The following is a 21807-nucleotide window of genomic DNA, read 5'->3' as shown; positions in this document are numbered from 1 at the left end:
TGGAACTAATTCATCATCGAACCCAGGATTGCAGTAGCTTTTTAGCAGCCATGTCAAATAGCAAATGGGCCAAACGTGACCTCCTCATACAGTCTTCCCTGGCTCCCCCATTTAAAACAGCACCCCATCATTGCCATTTCTCATTGCCTTTCCTCTCACCATCCATGGTCCGTTCATACCATATAACCTACCTATTCGTCTTGCATAGTGTGTAATTTGTATCACAGTGCATTACGGGACCAGAATGTAAGCTGGATAAGGATGATGTCACTTTATTCACTGCTGTGTCCCCAGCTCCTGGATCAGTGCCCAGCACCCAATTAATATTTACTGAACTTATAAATAAATATACCCTGAACTAAAACTCCTAAGTCTTTTCACTAGAACTGCTCATACGTCAGCTTTATCTCATTTGTGTGTGTGCAATGGTGAGTTTTTAACTAAAACTGCAGCATTTTATCTTTCAGGTTTGGGTCCATTGATCCAGACTTTCAGGTTTAGTAAGTCTTGATTCCAAGACAATCATGGATCCTTTCAAATTTTTTTTAATCCCCCAAAACCCTAGCAGCATGCCATTATCCCTCCACTCGAGCCATAAGTGAAATGATGGGCCTACAGAGTCTCCCGGCACAAGAGTAGGTATGTCCTCTCAGGACTAGGTTATTTGTTCTCAACCTGTCAAAGCCAGGAACTATTGAAATAAAGGGTCTCAGCCCTGGAAAGGGACTTCAGGATCGAGTTACCAGATGCTTTGATTTTATAGATGGGGGCCACAATGGGGAAGTGAGTGACAATGGCATCTCTTTGACATCATACAAAGGGTAGTGATGAGTTCATAAAGCCTCAGCCTCTCAGCGTTAAGTAGGAGCTCCCATAGCAACAAACTCCTAGGGTAGCCTCGGACCAGCACCTGAATTCTTCATCCATGCCAGAGAGGTAAGATCCATGCACAAAGACTAGCTCTTTGTTATCTTTCCCCATGCGTGTAGCCCATGAGCAACCAGCTGGAAACACTGGGAGGCCTGCCCAGGGCCCTTGGCCTTTCCCATCCTCACCCTGTCCCTCCTTCTCCCTCCTCCTGAGGCTACAATGCTCTCCTGTTCTCTTCCTTTTCCACCCCACTGATATGTAAACTGATTTACATAGAGTGGAAATACACCTATGAGCCAGGTCAACAGACAAAGGGAGGTTTCCTGGTGCTCCTAAGAGCATAAAATCCTTTGGCTATTTAAGTATTTAAAGAAAATGTGCCTGAAACAGCCAGAAATATCAGGGTTAAGGGAAGAGCCAGTCGCAACATGTATTTGTTGAATGAATGAAAGAATGAATGACTTCACTATGTGAAACAAAGTAAACGGACATAGTAATGGAAACTGTTGGTGCTCTCTTAGACTTATCTTGGTCTGAGTGGGGACATCAGAAGACATCACGGCCACTGTCTCCCCACTTCCCAAGGAAAGGCTAGACAAGGGAAGTCCCACACTGGGGTACAATTCACATTCCAGGATTTCCCATGGGACCAAAGGGAGCTGGCATGCAGCCCAAGCCACATCCTTCCTCAGGCTTCTTCCCCTGCCCTATCCTGTTTTCCTTGCGCCCCCACTCCTGAGGGCACCCCCTCAATAAATCACATTCTGAAGAATTCTTATCTCAGGCTCTGCTTCAAGGGAACCTGACGTGGGTGGGCAGCATAGTTCGACAACACAGAATCCAGTGTTTTGTACCGTATCTGGCCCCTTACCACCCATAAAAATCCCTCCGACCCTCCCACCCATCTTCCGTGCCCAGAGCTCAGTGTTACCTGACCTTCAATTCTGAGGACTGATCAGGCTGTACAGACACGATGTGATGGCAGCTGTGACTACTCACCCATAATGCAGAGACACACGGAAGCAAACTATCTGCAGCCACAGTTTTAGACACAAGGTGAGCAGCTTAGCTTTAGAAGCCAAGAAAGACACAAGACTTACAAAGCTGCCAAAAGGTGTCTTCAGTTATAGGAACAGAAGCCGCTGCAGCAGTCATTAATTACTTATGGAACAGATTTGGGGAGGAGGTGGGGGCAGGTGGTGAGACAAGAAATACAAAAATGGAGACAGAAATATTCGCATGGGCTTATCTTAAAAACTCACAGGTTGGTCTCCTCCCCACGTTTTGCCCAGAGAAAGCAGTAATCAGGCTGCCCTGTGCCACTGTCACCTCCCCTGTGTCCCCTCTGAGAGGCCAAGAAGGAAGCTTGTCCTCTGGGGTGCAAATCTCCGACCTTCTCAACCTGTTCAGCTTTCGGTTCTAAAGAACTTCAAATAACAGGCCCAACCAGACCATTCAGTACAGTCTGGAATTATTCGTGGGGCCCGTGGGCAGAGACCCCCGCCATGCAGCCAGCTCGCCACTTCTGCAAGCACCAACCACGCACCCACCTGTCCCCGCCACCTTCCTCGTCTGCAGAGAAGCAGAAGGCAACAAATGAAGTCCTGAGCCTCCCGTTCACACACACACACACACACACACACACACACACACACTCCCGCCATCTCTACTCACCCTCTCCTCCTGAAAAGGTGGAAGAAGCCGCCCTCATCCTCACAAACGCCCTTCTGGTGGGTGCCTGCCCTTCCCCGCCCCCACACCTCCAATCTCTCCAGCTTTGTCATCAGCTCCTTCCCAGGAGAATCTTACTGCGCCAGAGTTTTACCTCTTAAAACAAAAAAAAATTTTTTTTTAAATGGGAAGACTATAAGCAACAGATCCCTCACCTGATGCCTCCGGTGAAAAGAGAAAGCACCAGATGGGCGCCCTCCCCTTCCTCCCGCATGCACACACCTGGCCGAGCCCCTCCAGCAGACAGACGCCCGCAAAGGGCACCTCCTGTGCTCCGAGTCTGCACCCTCCCACCTCCTCAGCTGGGTCTGTTTTCCCTGGATTAATCCTTTCTGGATATTTAACTTTTTCCTTGACCAACTCCCTTGCTCTCCCCCCCTTTAAGTTTGGTTCTTCGGCCGTCAGGCTCTCCGGCGGCTCCCTAGCTTCCCGGCTTCCAGCACGTGCACCCATAACAGCCCCCACCCCACCCCCCCACCTGCGTCTCCAGCCCAGCCCTCAGGCCCCAGCACACCACAGGTGTGTCAGCTTCCCAACGGACACGGGCCTCCGACAAAGCTTACCCAGAACTAAAATTCTCCCAGCAGCCCCTCCCAACCTCGCCACCCCCCCCCCCACCACCCCGCCTTGCTCTTTATCTTTAATGTCGCATTTTAATAAATTAGCATTCCCAGCCAGCCTTGGTCCAAACTAGAGAGATCTGCATCTGGTCCTTGTCCCATGACCTTTAACCTTCTCCTCCTTTAACCAGTAAACCTCCAAGTCTTAGCTGCATGGCTCTTCAGTGTCCCTCAAACCTACCTCTTTCTCCCCATCAATCGAGGCCCCACCGTCACACCCTCTAACATCAGAAGAGCCTCTGTCCTAACATGTGGCCCACGGGGCTCCCACAGCAGCTAGATGAGATGGCTCTGAAATAGAATCCGCAGCTTAAGCCCTTTCTGCCTGTCTGCCCCCACCCCCAACACTCGGGCCTCCTCCCAGGAGAAACAGACTCAGAGAAGAGAAATTGAGCAGAATGCAGCAAATCCAGGGGCAGGAAAATTATTGATTCGTGCATTTGTTCGTTCATTAAATTATACCTTCAGAACTCGGAGTTAGTCCTTCTGGGAGGCTCCAGGCCCAAGCACTTAGTTTCCTTGTTTACTTCCTTCACAGCACTTACCTCCATTTGTTATTGTTTTTCTTTGATTCACGGTTTTTATACTTTTTAAAAAATCTATCTCTCCTTTAAGAATATAAGTTCCTTAAAGAAAAGATGTACTCTGTCTATGTGATATGGTATTCCCAGCCCCTAGAACAAGGCAGGGCATAGGGCAGTCCCTCAGGAAATGTTTATGAACTAAATAAAGGCATGGATGAATAACCAAACTGGCATGTGATATTTTCTCTCCACAGTCAATTCTACCACACTTTGCCATCAGCCGTCACCAAGAATATACCCAGTGCCTACCATGTTCAGAGCACCAGTGGCATGGGATAGTACCCACAGCATAGAACAGAAAATGTAATCTATGTGCTGAGGTCTCTCTAGGAGGGATAAAACCACGGTGCAAAGGACTAAGCACCAGCAGTGTGTGACCGGGACTCTCCATGCCCAGGGTCTGGCCTCCCCCCAGAATTGTGCCCAACAGAACAGCCAGTCTTAAGGAGGGAACCATTGCAGCCCGAGGGAGCCAGGCCTTGGGGATGTTCCCACTCTTCTGCCTTATGTTTGCCCAGACCCCAGAAACTCATTCATGTGCTCAGACCCCAACAGCCCTCAGCCTCCTTCTATAAGGATAGAAGAACAGACGTTGAGTTAAAAAGAAATAACGAAATATGACATCACTCCTCTCCTTAAAACCCTCCTTGGCTTCCCTCACACTGAAAATAAAATCCAAATGCCATGTTTAATCTCAAAAAGCCCTAAATGATTTGGTATCTGCCTCTGTAGACTAGATCCAGGAAGCCACATTTCCTGTTTTTTTGTAACTGAAAACATCAGGCTTGTTGTAGCCCCAGGTCCTTTGCCCTAGCTATTCCCTCCACCTGGATGGCTCTGCCCCCTGATCTCTACCAGGTTGGGTCCTTCTTGTCATTCCACTTAAACATCACCAGGTGATGTCTCTCTGGCTACCACAGCGCCCCCGCCCCATTATACTGCTGGGTTTCAGTCTACATCTACATACCCCTCATCACCATCTGAATCTTGCATGTTCAGTGTTTTTGTATCCCCCCCAAATATTAGTTTTCTGTGCTGCATCCCACATCACCACGAACTCAGCTTACAGCAGCACCATTCATTAGCTCCCTAGTCCGTGCAGCAGAAGGGACTGAGTTTTCTGCTCAGGGTCTCACAAGAGATGTAGGCCAGGCTGCGTTCTCATCCAGAGCTTGGGGTCCTCTTCCAGGCTCCTGTGGTTGTGGGAGGATTTAGCTCCTGGCAGGTATGACACTGGGGTTGCCATTTCCTTGCTGGCCATCATCCAGGGGCTGCCCTTAGCTCCCAGGGGCCACCCCCATTCCTTGTCACATGGCCCTTCCATTGTAAAAGCCAGAAACAGGATCTCCCTCACATCCAGGCCCTGTCACACTTTGAATCTTTCCCACCAGGAAGAGCCAAGTCCCTCTGGAGGGATGACCTGATTATATCAGGTGCACCCAGAACAATCACTTTTAAGGTCAACTGTGTCATACAACATGACCTAATCATGAAACCAACTGTCCCTTTATAGTCACAGCCCACACCCACACTCGAGAGGACAGGATTACACAGGGCATATACACCAGGGGTGGGAATCTTAATGGCCGTCTTAGAATGCCACCCACCGTACCCACTAGAGTAGCTTCACCTGTCTAATTATCTGTATACCCCAAGGCCCAGGACAGTGCTCCCAACCATGAAGAGTAAGGCGCAAAATGAGAATACTGCGCAGTACAGCATGAGAAACCAAGAGAATTACTCAGCAATTGGAAGTGACCCAGACCCAGGAGACTGACCAGCCCATGCCACATCTGTCCAGCCCAGGGGCCAAGGGAATTGGAATCCCACACTCCAGAACCAGTCATGGTCTACCGGTGTGTTGCAGCATGTTATTGGCCGCCTCTGGCCTGGAATTGTTCCAGCACATAGAGGATCCCCATCAAATATTTTTTCCCTTATGAATGGAATAAAAGGAAGAAGGTGATCTCTTCTGGAAACTAAAGATGGAAAGAGTTGGACGGGTTGGAAGGGGTGAGCAGAACGGGAGCCATGAGCCAGTCAAGTGCATCCCAGCTCTCACAGACTTCTCTTGCTGAATCCATACTGGACGCTCTTGGCCTAGCCAACACCTGCCCGCTGAGGGCCAGCTCCCATCCAACCCGACCCACCTCCTCCATGAAGCCTCTCTGACTGCTGACCTGAAGTCTTCTGTGCTTAACACCTAACTACCTCTGGTGGCCCCTTTTGTTTTAAGTAGCCTTCGTGCCTAGTGTGGAGCCCAATGCAGGGTTTGAACTCACAACCCTGAGATCAAGACCTGACCAGAGACCAAGAGTTGGACACCTAACTGACTGAAGCACCCAGGCACCCCTCATGTGGCCCTTTTCAGAAGGCTGCCTTTTGACATCTCTCTCCTATTGTGAACAGCAGGCCAAAGCCCACATGCTGTTTGTAGTTTGCCAGGCCTGTGTCTCAAGTCCCTGCCTCATCCTCACCCTCCTTGAGGAAGAGGCCGCCTCGCCCTTCTGTGTTCACCCAGTGCACAGTGAGCACCTTCTGGCCATGCAAATTCTTTGGGACCTGCTTGGTGACTTGGAGTTGAGCTCTGCTGCCTGCAGGCACTGGGAGTGAGCCTGCCATGGGGTAGGCATGGGGCTAAGTGTGCTGGATGGGGCCGGTATGGAGCAGTGGAGACCAGATGGTGAGAGAGCGCACTGAGAAGGAGAGAAAAGAAAGCCATCAGACCGACAGCACCTGTTGTTGTTAGAGCAGTGTGAGGACCCACATCCAACCAGCTGGCTGTCTCTGCTCCTTGCTCTTGTCACAACCTTCCAGAAGAGATACGGACACTCAGAATTGTCCCCATTCTCCCTTCTCTTTGTTTCCAGTGCTGGTAGTGGTCAGTGTTTGGTGCAGATAAAATGATACAGCGATACTGCTGATGGGGGCAATTTATCTTGCCCTTAACATCCAAGAGAGTAAAGGATAAGGATCTGATAGGCTAGTAGTAGGTTGAAAGGTGACCGTAAGCCTGTGAGTGAGGGTCACCAACACATAAGCCCATGTGGGTGCCCGAGCAAGAAGGTAATGTTCATGCCGTGGGTTCAGGAAGGACTCTCACGGACCTAAGATGGGTTAGAAATGCACTGCACTCCTGAGTCTGGTTCTGGGCTCCCACAGGGGACACTGGCACTTAGAGAGAGGTCAGAGGGTAGCCTCGAAGGTGATGAGCAGGACGGGCAGCAGGGCCTGGGAGAAAAAGAGGCTGGGATTATTCATCAGGGGAAGACAGGCAGGCAGGATTTAACACAATCTTCAGGTATCAGAAGAGCTCTCAGGCAGTGCAGGCTAAGTCTTGGCAGTGGCTACTGAAGATGGAACAAGGAAAGAAACTTAATCCACAGCATAAGGGATTTAGGATAGAATTTCCTGATGGTGAAGGTTGTTAAAAGTTGCAATGAATGGTCTAGAGAGAGATTCTGGTCTACTCTGGAAGCTTTTACAAGTAGAAGAGATTATCCTCTGGCAGGGCAGCTTATCTCTAATCCTGCCTGAAGGCAGGGGAATGGACACAATGACCTCAGGGTCTCCTTCAGACTTGGAAAGCAGGTCTTCCCATTGGCAGACCAGCCAACACTGCTATGCAGGTGATGCACTTCAAGGAAGGCCCAGAGTGTTCCCAGAAATAAAGAGAAGCTGCCTGATGTGAGATCTTCTTTCCTTTTTCTTATTTTTTAGCCACAGCTGCCTTGCAGCAATGACCAAGTTCCTCTGTAATCTCAGCTCTGATCAAGGGCAATTTAAACAAGAAAGCCAAAAGCAGCCACAGACCACACAGAGATAGATGACTCTCTGCTCTGCAAAGCACCCCAGACAACAGAGCCGTGGTTGTGGTCTTCTCCACGGAGGGCTCTGCGTTTAACAAGCCATGTGAAAACCTTGCTGACCCAGCCAGGTAGCAGCAATGGGAAACGTGAGGGCATTCCCAGCCTGCTGCTGCCAGCCATCATGCTCAAGCCGCCTGTGCTGCAGTCCCACTTCCTGTGAGTCAAGTGACACGGCTTTCGGGAATACCACCTGCCCCCAGCTGTTCAGCATGGGGGTCAGGGGAGAAAGGAAATGGTCTTATACCTGACCTGGGAGACAGCTCTGTGAGCCATGATACACACTGAGAGCATTAACAGGTATGCAGACAGCCCTCTGGACACCCTCTGAAGGCTTCCGGGCTTGTGCTGAGCTCAGAGGAAGAGGAAGAGTAGGGCAGAGAGCACCAAAAATCTTCTGAAGTGGTTTTCAAAAGTGCTGCCCAGGTATGTGAACATCTCTACACAGGCCATGGCTGAGTCAATGTTTTCTGTAAACTGAAAAGACAAAGAAGGGATGTCCTTTGGCTTTCTGGAACCTGGGGCCTGGCTTGGAGCAGTGTTCAACCAGATACGGTGGAAAGTGAGCATGTCTTTTACTTTCAAGTCTAGTTCCCCAGTGAAGAAACAACTGCTAAACCCCTAACCCTACATCTTCACAGAGCTTAATTCTTCATCCCTATTCTTTCTTTCTTACAACTCAGCTGATGTCCTTCTTGTGCCTTTTCTTTGCCCTCTGTGTCTCTGCTTCAACTCTTCTGCGTGATTTCTACCAGCCCCACCTCTGCTTTCCACCACTCAGCACATGAAGTCCAGTACTCTATACCACCCCTGATGAAAATGGCCTTGAACCCAGTGCCCACTCTTCAAGGACACTTTTCCTTCTAGAGGCTTAAACACCAGCCTTCTGGACACTTCTTTCAAACTGCACCACCCCCAGTGACCATAGGCATGGGACTAGAGTAAATGACCATGGATATGTGGCAGAAAGAAGCACAGAAATGTATTATTCTGCCCATTGCATATGCTAGGAACAGGCAGGAACTTGTTGCAAAAGCATATTAAGCATGCAATCAGCTGCATCCTTGTGCCCAAATAAAGCTATTTTCATTTCATAAAGCAAGAGAGCAAGTCAAGTCATTAGGGAAATAGAAATGGGGAACTTAACTGCCTAATTGGAAGCTCTATTGCACTTGCAAAGTACCTTTGGTTTTTCTAAAAATTCAAGGGAAACACATTGAGCTTATAATTGCAGATAGATCGATGCCACATTCCTTCCTGCATTAGCACAGAAGGAGAGTCCCTTCCTGTGGGCCCATCCCGGCCCCTGCTACGCTGTGTAAACAGCAGTGAGGGCCCAGAAGGAAATAGGCTGGCTCGTAAAAGCAGGAAAAACTGAGGGGAGAGCCAAAGTCATCTTCCTTCCTAGGGAAGACAGAAGCCCACAGCCACAGCACCTTTCTGCCTGTTTTAGTTTAACTCTTCCTCCCCATGGCAAGAATGTTAACGTGTTTGGTTTATATATGAGACATTTCCTACATGTGTGGCGCAAGGTGAGGTTAAGCTATCTCTCTGAGTTTCAGTAACTTCATCTGTAAAATGCAAGGGTCAGGCATTATCGATGCTTACAACCCTGGACTCCACAAACGTGCCTTGGGAACCACTGAGGGGTGGGTCCACATGGGAGATGGCACCAGGGAAGAGACCACGTTAATGATATTCTAATCCCCACCCTCCTGCCCACTTCAGTGAGAATGCCCCACCTTGTACCTATTTAGTATTTTGGAATTCTTCGTAAGATATTATTTGGTGGGTGGGGCAATTGGGTGGCTCAGTCGGTTGAGCGTCCAACTTCGGCTCAGGTCATGATCTCGCGGTTCATGAGCTGGAGCCCCACATCGGGTTCACTACTATAAGCACAGAGCCAGCTTCGGATCCTCTGTCCCTCTCTTTCCCCTTCCCTTTATATATATTCTTTCCTGGGGGCAGGAGGCAAAGTTGCTTAAATACACACACACACACACACACACGCACGCACACACGCATGCACACACACACACACACACACAGAGAATCCGCTGAGCCTAATAGCCTCTGTGGTCTCTTCCAAGACTGAGAAATTCAAGATCTAGTCTCCTAATCTCACTGAGGAGATGAGAGAAACCCTCCTTTAACAGCTTTGAAGCCTGGTTATAGAACTCAGTTGCTGTTAGTATCTGTGCAGCACTCGTCCCTGGAGCTTAGAGAGTAAGAAACCAAGGACTGTGTTTCTTGAGAGGGTCAGTCTTGACCTGCTGATTGATCCTGCACAAGGGACTGTTTTGAGATAGAATAAGGGAATTTCCTGCATCACATACTTTTTCATGGAGGACTTCTCTAAACGCATCTTTTCCCAATGCATTTAACATGTCTCATATGACTTAAAGAAATGAGAACATTCAGACTTACCTGGACGCTCATCCAGGTCATCAGGTCCTCCTAAAGGTATTCTTTGGACCTAAGATGTCTCTCCAATGAAGAGCAGCCCATGGCATCAGCAGAAAGCACCAGAAAATATCCCTCTCAGAGCTAACCTCATGTCAGTTCTGAAAACTCCCAAACAGTCCCAAAACCCAAGAGTACCGGGTACTCTGAGTGCACATGGAGGGACATCTAAAGCCTCTGGGCACAATTAGCTGCCATGTCCCATCCAGATGCCTTGCAAACATAAAAGGGCTCAGCCTTGACTTTGCTTTCTGATCCCCAGGCTGGGTTCACACTGCATGCCAGTGGGCACCTCCCCGCTCCATGGAATGTCTGTGGCTACTTTTATCTTCGGAGAAGAACAGGTGGGAAAATAAAGTTAAAGGCACTTTTTACCCTGCTCTCCAGGAATGAGCTCCAGGCCTCAGGCCTGTGATTGTGGGAACACACGTTTCCACCACAGGGAAGGAGAAAATCAGCCTGATATGCACATGACATGCCATGACATCCTAAGCGTGATTAGGTCCCTGACTGCATGGGAAATGAAACCACAGGCATTTAATAGAGGACCTGCAGCCAGGCCATCCAGTCCCTTCTGCAGCACACAAGCTGGGCACCCACTTCTCTGTCCTCAGGCACACCTGTTGTGAGCATTGAAGAGCACCGAGGAGCACTGAGGAGCACTGGGGAACCCTGCAGAATGAGAAACTCAACTGCTCTCCCAGGGAGGATTTGCATGGGCAGCAGGCGCTGGTCCGTAACAACCAAAACCCTGGGTTTCCCCAAAGATTCTATCCCTGAACAGAGACAACATGTCCCAGGAGAAATGGAAGTATGTGGAGAGAGGAAGAGGAGAAAAACAGAAGTAATGGAAAGAGTGACAAACAGCTAGTCTTGTTTGCTGGACTGGTTACTACTGAGCTGTTTGCCATTTGGCCCCATGTATTTTTAAAGCATACAGTTAAGGAGCATTTATTAAAATGTTTTCAAGTTGTCCTTCTAAAGAAGAGACCCTGACAGGCCACTCAGTATACTGCAAAGGTGGGTTAAATACTATTATCCCTGTGGCGACGATGGGGAGACAAGAGTATAATGGATTACCTTAATTTCCCAGAGACATGCGGTGAATTCATTACGGGGAGGAAAAACGGAAAAGAAAAAGACAATCAGATTACAGAGTCTTGAAGCTGGGCCGCCTTGCCAAGAAAGCCAACCAGTGTGAGGGAAGGAGAGACAGCCCCAAACCCCCAAGGGTGCTGCTCCAAAATGCAGTCCTTAGAAACACAGCCGCCTTTGGGAAGCTCCAAATTCAAATGTGCAACAGAAACAAATTCACCACACACAAACCGTGAGGCCTCAGCAATCTGCCTCGCACCGCAGATTGGGAGAGGAAGAAAAAATAATCCAGATCCTAATTTAGTTCAGGGGCTTGTTTTCTTACACTGACAAATCCTTCTAAAAATGATTTCCTGATTAGAGTCAAACGGCCGAGGCCAAAACTCTCGGAGATTGTGTTGCCGTCAGCATATTAATGGTGTTCCTTAGCAACTCTCTCTCTCCTCCACTTTTAGAAGAAACAACACCTCTGCCAGGACCACAAAGCTGGAGAAGCCTCAGCACCTCTGATGATTCATGGGCTTGGAGGAAGGTGCGGACCTGCCAGGCAGCATGAGGGGGGAGCCTTGCTGGTGGCAGGACATGGGCAGCGAATGCCAAGTCAGGTGCAGGGCCGTGCAGGGAGACGGTGGGAGAGGACGGGCGAGGGGCCACCTCTCTCTGTGTCTCTCCAGGATTGCAACTGTCATCTGCAATTTACCAACTTGAAATACAAATCCTGCTCCTCACAAAGAGCTGATGTCTTTTTCTCACCAGACTTAAAGGTGCAAAAAACGCTAAAGAGAGGTCAAGTCAGTGATGACTAAGGAAAGGGGTTTCCTGAACTGATTCTGTTTTTATAATAAATTCTGGAATTTTCAGAATCGCCTTGGAAGGAAATGAAAGTCAAGACTTCATTCATCCATCGATTAAACATTTATTATGCATCAACAGTATGCCACGTGTTATCCTTTGTGCACTATCAGTGAGCAGTGAGCACTACCGGTGAGCCCAAACGCTGGAGGGATCATCAACTCCAACAATCTCATTTTCTAGATGAGCAAACTGAGGCCTCGTGGGGTCAGCCTCCCTGAGACATGTGTGATTTATTGACAGATCTAGAGCATGAATCCAAGTATTTCCACCATGACTACTAATTCTCAGACCAGATGCTTCTAAACCGGACTTGGATAGTCTCACTTTGAGAAGGGGAGAAGTGAAATTCAATTTGCCAATATTCCCATCCTTGGAGGAAGTGATATTCATCATAAGCCAAAACATATTGGTAAATTCTCTAATTTAGTCAGATGATGTCTCACTTTACATGATAAATGTTTCTAAAAAGTTGCATGCAAATCAAATTTTGGTAAATTGAATTACTTTTTTAAAAGCACAAGACAGATTGCTTTGTAAAGGAACCCTGGGCTGAAAATGAGAAATATTTCTGCAATTTAAATAATAACTACCTCCATAATTTATCTCTTCTGTAATTCATAATTTAATATTCTTTGGTTTTGTTTAGCATTGCTTGTTTAAAACAAGAAAGATCTATATTTATGCAGCTAGTGTCACCAAGAACTTTGAAGTACATTAATAATAACTAATACTTCCCTTCTACATACCCTTAAGAACACTTCCTTACTGGAAGTAGTATTCCCACTTGGCAGATGGAAAAAGTCAAGGCACAGAGTCAGGACAGATCCAAGATCATGGAGAAAGTCACCAGTGTAGCTAGGATGCCCACATGTTTTTGGCTATAAACCCTACACTTTTATCTACTGGCAGGACATTGTGGGCAGCTCTTGTATCAGAATTCTCTGGAGAAACAGAACCAATAGGATACATTTAGACATATGAGCAGATTTATTATGAGAATTGGCTCACGTGATTATGAAGGCTGAGATTTGCCTGATATGCCATCTGTAGGCTAGAGAGCCAAGAACGCCAATGTTATAATTCAATCCAAGTCTAATGGCCTGAAAAAGTAGTGGGGTGGGGGCGGGGGGGGGACATTAATTTGCAAGGGAGGCAGAAAAGGGGCCACTAGTGTAAATTCCAAAGTTTGAAGGCCAGAGAACCAGGAGCTCCGATGTTTGAAAGCAGGAAAAGATGGATGTCCAGCTTAAGAGAGCAGACTTGTCCTTCTACTTTCTTATTCCATTCAGGCCTCCAGTGGATTGGATGATGCTGACCCACACTGGTGAGGGTAGGTCTCCTTTATTCAGTCTACTGTTTCAAATGCTAATCTCTTCTGGAAACATCCTCACAGACACACCCAGAATAATGTTTTACCAGCTAACTGGGCATCCCTTAGCCCAGTCAAGTTTAAAAATTAACCACCACAGCTATTTTCTCCAAGGGAGACATTCCACAGATGTGTGGACTCCAAAGAAATTCATGAGCCATCTCAAAAACATGTTTCAGAAATTTAAGACAGCCTCATACTCTCCTCTCTACCCAATCGCTTGACTCACTCAGGAAACATGGAGAGCAAAAAACAAAAAAAAAGAGAGAGAGAGACAGAGACAGAGAGAAAGAGTCTCAATCAATCCATGACAATGTATCTCTATTGATTCCCCATCACAAATTCAACCCTCTGACTGTAGGAAAGAATACAGATGTGCCCCCAAGGACCCTTTGTCCACTTAGAGAAGCAAGGTTCACACACAAAACTACACTAGAGTCCGCACGGGTCTTTCCCACTAGACTGTAAAGCCTCAAGGAAAAAGACCTTCCTCATCTTTGCCACATTAGCACCTTGCCTTGGAAAAAGTCAGTACTCTGTGAATTCTGTTGTCATGTTAAATTATGAAAACATGGAGAGATTGGGAAGGATGATATCTGCAAGTATCTGGAGAGATGATTACAATACATAGAATAAACATATTATTTGCAGCTCCAGAATGAAATGATCTCCTCTGCACTACGGGAAGAAGAAGAATGCCAACCTCACAGAGTTGTGTGTCACTTCAGCAGCACAAGAGAGCCGAAGCAATTAGCATATCTCTGGCACACAGTGAGCACTTAGTAGCTGGTGCCTATCACTTCTGTTACAAGGATCACAGACTGTGGGGATGGAAGCACTGGTGACAGCAACATGAGGAAGAATTTCCTAGAAGTATTGAGGGCTGCTCACTCATGGAAGCTACTACATGGGCAGTAAGCCCTGCCCAGGGGCTGGCTGGTCATCTCTCGGTCAAGAATGTCAGGAAAAGTCCTGTACCAGGTGATAGTTGGTTGATAGCACCAGTTCATTAAAAATCCACAGTTCTGGGCAAATCCAGCCTTCTTTTTAACAATTATGGGAAGGCCCAGAAATTTGTGTTTTAATAAGCATTTCAAGTGATTTTTATGTAGCTGATCAAACAGGGTTCTGATTACCTAAGTTGGAGAACCACCTGTATAAATAAAGTTTATGGTCCCTTCCAAATTCTGGGGCTCTAGGCATCCTTCACCCATCCAGAACAGTGTCATAGAAAATAATACAAGTTGATAAATTCAGAAGGATTGGGTTCAAATCTCTGCTCTGCCATTTCCTAACTGTATGACTTACAGCACATTGATTATTCTCCCAAAGTCTCAGCTTTCCTGTCTTTAAAATAGAGATAAAGATGACTACTTATATGGAGGTTCTGAAGGGAGGGGGTTCTGGCTCATAATAAGTGTTCAATAAATATTTTATGAACCTGATAGAAAAGTGCCCCTCATAGTTAGAGTAAAACAATAGGGATTTAACAAATATCAGTTCCCTTTCTTCCTGCCATCCCGAACTTTTGCATTATATAGAGGAAAGTGAGTTTGCCTAAACTAAGGAGACGGACAAAAGATGAGAAAGTGAGACAGGAGAACCGTGTGTAGATGGAGACACCAGAAGAGCAGAAAAATAGCTTGGTGGGGGGGGGGGTGGTATTCCAAAAGAGACAAGAGGGTTCCAAAAAATTAAAGAATGGGGAGAGAAAAAACACAATGTATTAAATTTCAGTGGGAAAGTAAGGAAGAATGAAAGTACCATAGATCTTTCTGGATTTTGTTGGGTGTTCTCAATCATTAAATCTGCATTTAGAAATATTTATATTTGCTGAAAACCAAGAGCCTTGGCGCAAGGGGAGAATGAAAAGAGCAAGGGATAGGGTCTAATTAATCATCAAGAGGCTGTCACATTGACAACCAGAAGAATTGGAAAGTTACAAAGTACCAGCACCAAACAGCATCAATCACCCAACGATGGTAAATAAATTAATCAAAAATCATTGGGTACCAAAAGGTCTGGGGGAAAAATAAAAGGCAGAAGAGAAAAATGATCAGGAGCAGCAAGCAAGCAAAATAGCAGAGCTTGACCCTGTTAAAACTGAAGCCATGTACCCTGGCAGATCGCCAGCCCCCTGCCTTCAATGCCTCGCCCACTCCCAAGCAGGGGGCCAAGCACAGCTAGGTGCAAATGCAACTACGGATGCTGTTGTCTTCAAACCTCTTACCCCTTCTGTATTAAAGAGGAGACCCACACCTATTCCCCAGTAAAATGAGAAAACATAATCCTTAACATTTAGCTCATCCTAAATACTACATATTTACTTTGCTCAAAACCATTCCCTGACTCATTAAGCTGCCATATTTGTGTACAATGTGAATATCGATATGGGTAGTGAAAACTTCCCACTTAGCCTTCTGAGGACCGTTTATTAATAGTCCCAGGCCTGCATAGACTACATAAATCTCTCCTCTGTGGTGCTGGGGGCCCTCCCTGATCCAGAATTATAGTGCCTGGCCCTACCCTCCCCAACCTGGCCTATATTTCCCCAATTTATTCACTTTTTCTTTACCTGGCAAAAGAGTGGTTGTGGAGGATATTAACAAGATCATTCTTTTTTCAGTCAGGATGCACGTATTTATACTTCCAGGTTCACACAGGATTCATGGGGCATGACTATGAATTCAAAGAATTGAACACCTGGATTTTCCATGGACCATTCAGATCATGAAATACTCCAGTTCAGTGTAACATTTGCTAGAGCTCGAGCCCCCACATTTTTTAAAGATATTTTTGACATGCCAAATCACATAGCCTTTACAATTTACCCACAACTGATAATTTGCCATTTGATTCCATTTAACAGATATTCAGTAAATACCTGCAGGATTCCAGGGATGATGTAGAAGTGAGTGGAACCATGTTTCTGTATTCTAGAGTTCATAGACTAGTAAGAGAGACAAACCATCACAAATGATGTGATCTGGCCACCATGACCATGGTGACCACACAGAGACATAACAACGCACTGTAGGACTAAGGACAGAAGCAACTCTCGTATGAGGTATCAGGAAAGGCTTGCTGGGGTGTGGGAAGATACAGGAACTTGACATGACATGAGAGAAAGTCAAGGCTTGGACAATGGAGACAGAAGGAGGGCATTTGAGACACAAAGATGAGCTTGAGAAAAGCCTCAGAGGTGGGCAAATGCAGGATATTATCAAGAATCACAAGAAGGCTGGTGTTGCTGTACAGAGAAAGGAGGGTCCTGAGTGGGAGGCAGATGATAAGGGTTAGGGAAAGTCCTATAAATACGAAAGTGTCCCTCTGCCCTGGACAATTCCAACCGTCTGAGTCCACAATACTCTCTCCTCTCGAGACATCCAGGGAAGCCACATGGGGCAAGCTTTCAAAGTTCCAGGATGCCCTCCCAGGTGTCTCCTGGAGCTGCTCATGGCCTGGAGTCTCCAAGTATGACAGCGGCAGCAGGAAGCACCAGAGGCTGGATGAAACCAGTCCCTTCAGGGCAGTGCCCACATTTGAGGCCCAGCAAGGGAAATACCACATAAGTGACATCTGAGCACAAATTGTACAGACCGTGTACATCCAACCAAGTGAGAGACAGGTAGGTATCAAAAAGATAATGTAAATGGATACACTTCAGAAAGTAAGACGCTATGTACGTGTGACCGCTGAATGAATAAACCAGACTCAATAGGCCACAAGTGACAAGAACTGACTTCTCTGTCACAGCTGCCCCCTTTCAACCTATTCTGTGGGATCACGCCTCCCTGCCACTGAATGAATAGCCAACAAGTCTCATAACATTTTCTGTTAATGCAAAGATAAAAAGCAAACAACCTCCTTTGCAGAGCACATTAAGGAATCCTGTCCTGTGTAATATTAAAATTCTAAAATCTCCAGTTGACAGTTGTGCTAGTCAGGCTTGCGGTGGCCCTGGAGGCCTGGGGGAAAAGTCACCTCCTTGGCTCTTTCCTTTTGCCCCTCCCCTCCACCCCTCCCCCCCACACACACACACACTCTACAGTGCTCACTTGTGGCCCCTCAGGGGTAAGTACAGGGAGAAGGAGTGAAGGAAAGGGGCAGGAAAGGGATCCCTGGAATGGTACAGATATTATTCAGCATCAGCACTCTTGGAATACAGGAAAGGTCTGTTTCTTCATGGGGTCCTTTCCTAGAGACCCTAATCTTGCAATCTCTTGCAAAAACAATACTTCCTGTGGTCCTCAACACTCCCTCAGTAATCAGCATCTTGCAGTCTACCCCACCTGTAGGCCCCCTCACCTCTCCAGGGGGTCCCTGTGGACAGCTGGATCCTGTGCAGACCTCCTCCTCAGAACTTCCTCTGCTCTGTGGGAAATTCACATTGTAGGTCTGGTCACACCCTGGAAGGGTGGGCCATTCCCAAGGTACTTCTGATTCTTTCCTCTCTGTTGTCTCTGCCCAAGCTGGCCAAGAGTCTGGTTGCTGGGTCGACCAAAGGCCAGAAAATACAGGTAAACTTCCTGAGTAGCCCCCTTGATTACAGGGGAAGCATCCACCCCTCCTTCCTACTTGGGATGTGTGGGGAACAAATCACTGTGTATTGACAACTTTCCCCAGAGGCACTCTTAATCCTGGCCTTCTATCTTCCACCTCTTTTCCTTTATACCCTGGAGCTTGGTGATGAGCTAATACTGACAGAAGAGTTTGGGGTTACCTCTTTTTTTTTTAATTTTTTTAATGTTTATTTATTTCTGAGACAGAGAGAGACAAAGCATTAGTGGGGGAGGAGCAGAGAGAGAGGGAGACACAGAATCCGAAGCAGGCTCCAGGCTCCGAGCTGTCAGCACAGAGCCCAACATGGGGCTTGAACTCACAAACGGTGAGATCATGCCCTGAGCCGAAGTCGGTTGCTCAACCGACTGAGCCACCCAGGAACCTGGGGTTACCTCTTTTTAAAGCACTTTATAGATGTCTACCCTATCAGTTTAAAATGTGAGGGTACTTGGCACACATTTTTATTGGATGTGAGGCATTGGCTGAAATTCCAAACAGCCAAAAAATCTTATTCTCATCCTGATACCTGACTATAAATCACTGACATATAGAGGTTCAAAAAACCTTAGAGATAACACATTTCCCTCCACCCATATTGTATATTAGAAAACTAAGACCTCTCCCCTGCCTCTTATATCTCCTGTAGATGGAATACCGAAAGCCGGAAAAGACTGAACTGCACCTGGCATAAAATGTCTACTCCTTAGCTGCTCAGCCAATGTCTCCCAGGATCTGAAGAGAAGGGGCCTTTGAATAGAAAAGGCCTCAAGGCAGCTGGAGCATGTAAACCTATGTATTGATGAGGATAGGTTTAGCTTTGCTGCAGTAACAAACAATCCCTGAAATCCAATGGCTTAACAACACAATATAAGTTCATTTCTCACTCACTCCAAGTTCTATGTGAGTTGGTAGTTCTCCTGACCAACTTTCCTCCAAGCAGTGGTTCTGGGATCCAGGCTGCTCCTCTTCTTTGGTTCTACCTTATCACAGATTTGAGATTGCCTTTCAAGATTGTTCACAAGCCAAGCCAGCAGATGGGTGAAAGGGAGCCTAGGAAATCACATGATTATTTAACCACCTTAGTCCCACATTTCATTGGCCAGAACTCATCACAGGGTGAACCTACGTCAAGTGAGGGCAGAAAAACAGACAAGTCTACAGAAATCCCAGTAGGACCAAGTCTGTACCACTTACTAACTGTCCATTTTGTTGTATGGACAAAGGCATTTTCCCTCTCTATTCTGTTACTAAAGTCTACCTGTTCTTATCTAAAGCTTTACCTCTCTCCACACAGTGATTTAATAAGGAAGAGGAACTTATATTCTTAATCAGAGGCAGTATGGTATTGAGATTAAGAGCACAGGCTCTGGAGTCAGAATGCCAGGGTTTGAATCCAGGTTCTGCCACTTGTTAGCTAAGTGACTTGGAATAAGTCACTAAGCTCTCTCATCTGTAACACAGAGATAATAACTACCTACCTGGAAGGGTTGTTGCAAAGATTCAATAAGCTAATATGCCTTTGGGACTCAGAATAGTGCCTGGCTCATGGCAATCCCTATAAAGATGTTTGCTGTTAACATTACGGTTATTATAATTCTCCAAACCCAACTCTCTGCCCTGTTTAATTACAGTTGCTCTTGGCTCTACATAATTCCCCATTAGCAGACAGCACCTTGCTGAAAGATGCCAGAGCACTGTAGCTCATTGCTTTAGGGAAGAGGACAGATCCTACCGTCTGCAAAGCTTCCAGGTTATTTTTCCAAATCAATTTTCTAGGACCAGGCATGGTCAGAATAAAGCCTTCATAGTCACATTCCAGGGTGGTAGAAATGCTCCATGCTTCAATAGCTCAACGGCCTCACACCAGCTTGCAGTAGCCTCCAGCTCTCCAAAGAAGGAACTATGTCCTAAGGGTGAAGTTATTTAGTTTCTCTGCCTGACATTCTAGCTCCTGGCCTTCTAGAAACAGAGAAGGCTGTTGTCACAGTGCCAAGACGTGACAAATGATGTGGAGGGAGTGTTATGATACAGCCATCCATCCACTGTCAGAGGCCAGGACCACAAGGGGACGGAAATGAACGAGGAAACTGTTAATTGTATAGCTCTAAAGCTTTCCCAGAGAAACTTCAGAGGGAAGTATGTTTTGCCCTCACCCAGAAAGGCAGAATATGCTTAAAGCCGTTGGGGGACATGTCATCAGCTAATCAGAAGACAGGCAGAGCTGGGGGGAAGGAAACAGAGACAGTAAAATGAGCAAGACAGGAATATTACAGAAAGAATCGTTGCAAAAGCAAGTGTCTGTTATTCTTGGAGAGAGAACAAAGGTTACTCTTTACGAGACCCTGGGTAAGTCCCTTAATATTCAGAGTTGCCAGAATATGTAAAATGAAGATGATGATATCTCACATTCCTACAGGCAGGGGGCTATTCTTTAAGACCTTCCAGAATCTAAGACTACATGAATCTTTCAGCCTGTGATGCCCTGCTCTCCAATTCTCTTTGCCTTTGGAGTAGACCTGTTTCTTTGATAAATATGAAATGGAGATTTCTGGTCCTAGATTTAGTCTCATTCATAGAGATGTAAGTGATATGGAGAAAAAAGTATTCATATAACAAAATTCCTCTGGACAAATCACCTCCTCTTCTCGGAGAATGGGTTCTACCATCACACACAAATGTATGCCATGCCAAGAGGTTTGAGTGTGTAGGCTGGATCTTTCTGAAAGACCTATTACATGTCACATAGCCTAGATGCTTTCATTCTCTGCGATCATTCTCTATGATCCACAATAAAGACTCTATTGAAAGGATTAGTGTTAGTACTTTGTCTTTAACATGGAGACCACAGAATCCACATCAAAACAACAGTATGGAATTTCTTCCTCTGCCCAAAATGGAATAAGAGGAACCAAACTTACCCTCCTACACAAAACAAAACAAAATGAGCAAACAAGAAAGCAACATATATGAAGCAATGGTTTTTAAGAAGATTCAGTACATCAAGGAACAATCCCTGAAAGAGGAAGAACAAATGAGAAGAACCTTATGAATGTCCCAGTTACGGCCTTGAGAGATTCTCTAAGTCATAACCCGAAGAGAGGCACATAGGCAGAGACCAGCACATAGCCTGAGCCAAGCAGGTGGAGTTGAAAGTCCAAGGAACCCAGACTTTACTATTATAAAGATTTTTACCAAATGTGAGATAATATAATATCACTTGAAAGTAGATTATGATAGCCTAAAGATGAGTTCTATAATTCCTAAAGAAGCCATTAGAATAACTAAACAAAGAGTTATAGCTATAAGTCAACCAACAAAGGAGACAAAATAGAAAAAAAGTAACTGTTCTATTAATCCAAAATAAGGTAGAAAAAGAGGGAAAAGAGAACTCAAAAGAGATAGAACAAATAGAAAACAAATAGCAAGATGATAGATTTAAATCTACTCATATCAATCGTCATATTATTTTTTTAAATAATTTATTGTCAAGTTAGCTAACATACAGCATATACAGTGTAGTCTTAGCTTCAGGAGTAGATTCCCATGATTTATCACTTGAATACAACACCCAGTGCTCATCCCAACAAGTGCCCTTCTCAATGCCCATCTCCCATTTTCCCCACGCTGCAACCCCCCACCCCCATCAATACTCAGTGTGTTCTCTGTATTTAAGAGTATCTTATGGTTCGCCTCCTTCTGGGTTTGTAACTTATTTTTCCTTCCCTTCTCCTATGGTCTTCTGTTAAGTTTCCCAAAATCTACATATGAATGAAAACATGTGATATCTGGTT

The 21807-nt window shown here is 46.1% G+C and overlaps 1 long non-coding RNA gene across 2 annotated transcripts; it reads left to right on the top strand.

The window, feature by feature from the left end:
- The first annotated feature begins 877 nt into the window (after positions 1 to 877).
- LOC113592444 (uncharacterized) lies at positions 878 to 20761 on the top strand. Of its 2 annotated transcripts, XR_008289649.1 has the most exons (5): positions 878 to 936; positions 5462 to 8233; positions 10397 to 12493; positions 13374 to 13414; positions 14105 to 14720. It is a non-coding gene; the product is annotated as an uncharacterized LOC113592444 (long non-coding RNA). The 2 variants fall into 2 exon arrangements; XR_003412312.2 differs by lacking the exons at positions 10397 to 12493; positions 13374 to 13414; positions 14105 to 14720 and adding exons at positions 16836 to 17081; positions 18663 to 20761.
- Positions 20762 to 21807: the final 1046 nt, after the last annotated feature.

The sequence above is a fragment of the Acinonyx jubatus genome, chromosome A3 (assembly GCF_027475565.1).
Source record: "Acinonyx jubatus isolate Ajub_Pintada_27869175 chromosome A3, VMU_Ajub_asm_v1.0, whole genome shotgun sequence".
NCBI lineage: Eukaryota > Metazoa > Chordata > Mammalia > Carnivora > Felidae > Acinonyx > Acinonyx jubatus.
Note: the sequence above shows the minus strand (reverse complement) of the source record. Positions and strands in the feature narration are given on the sequence as shown.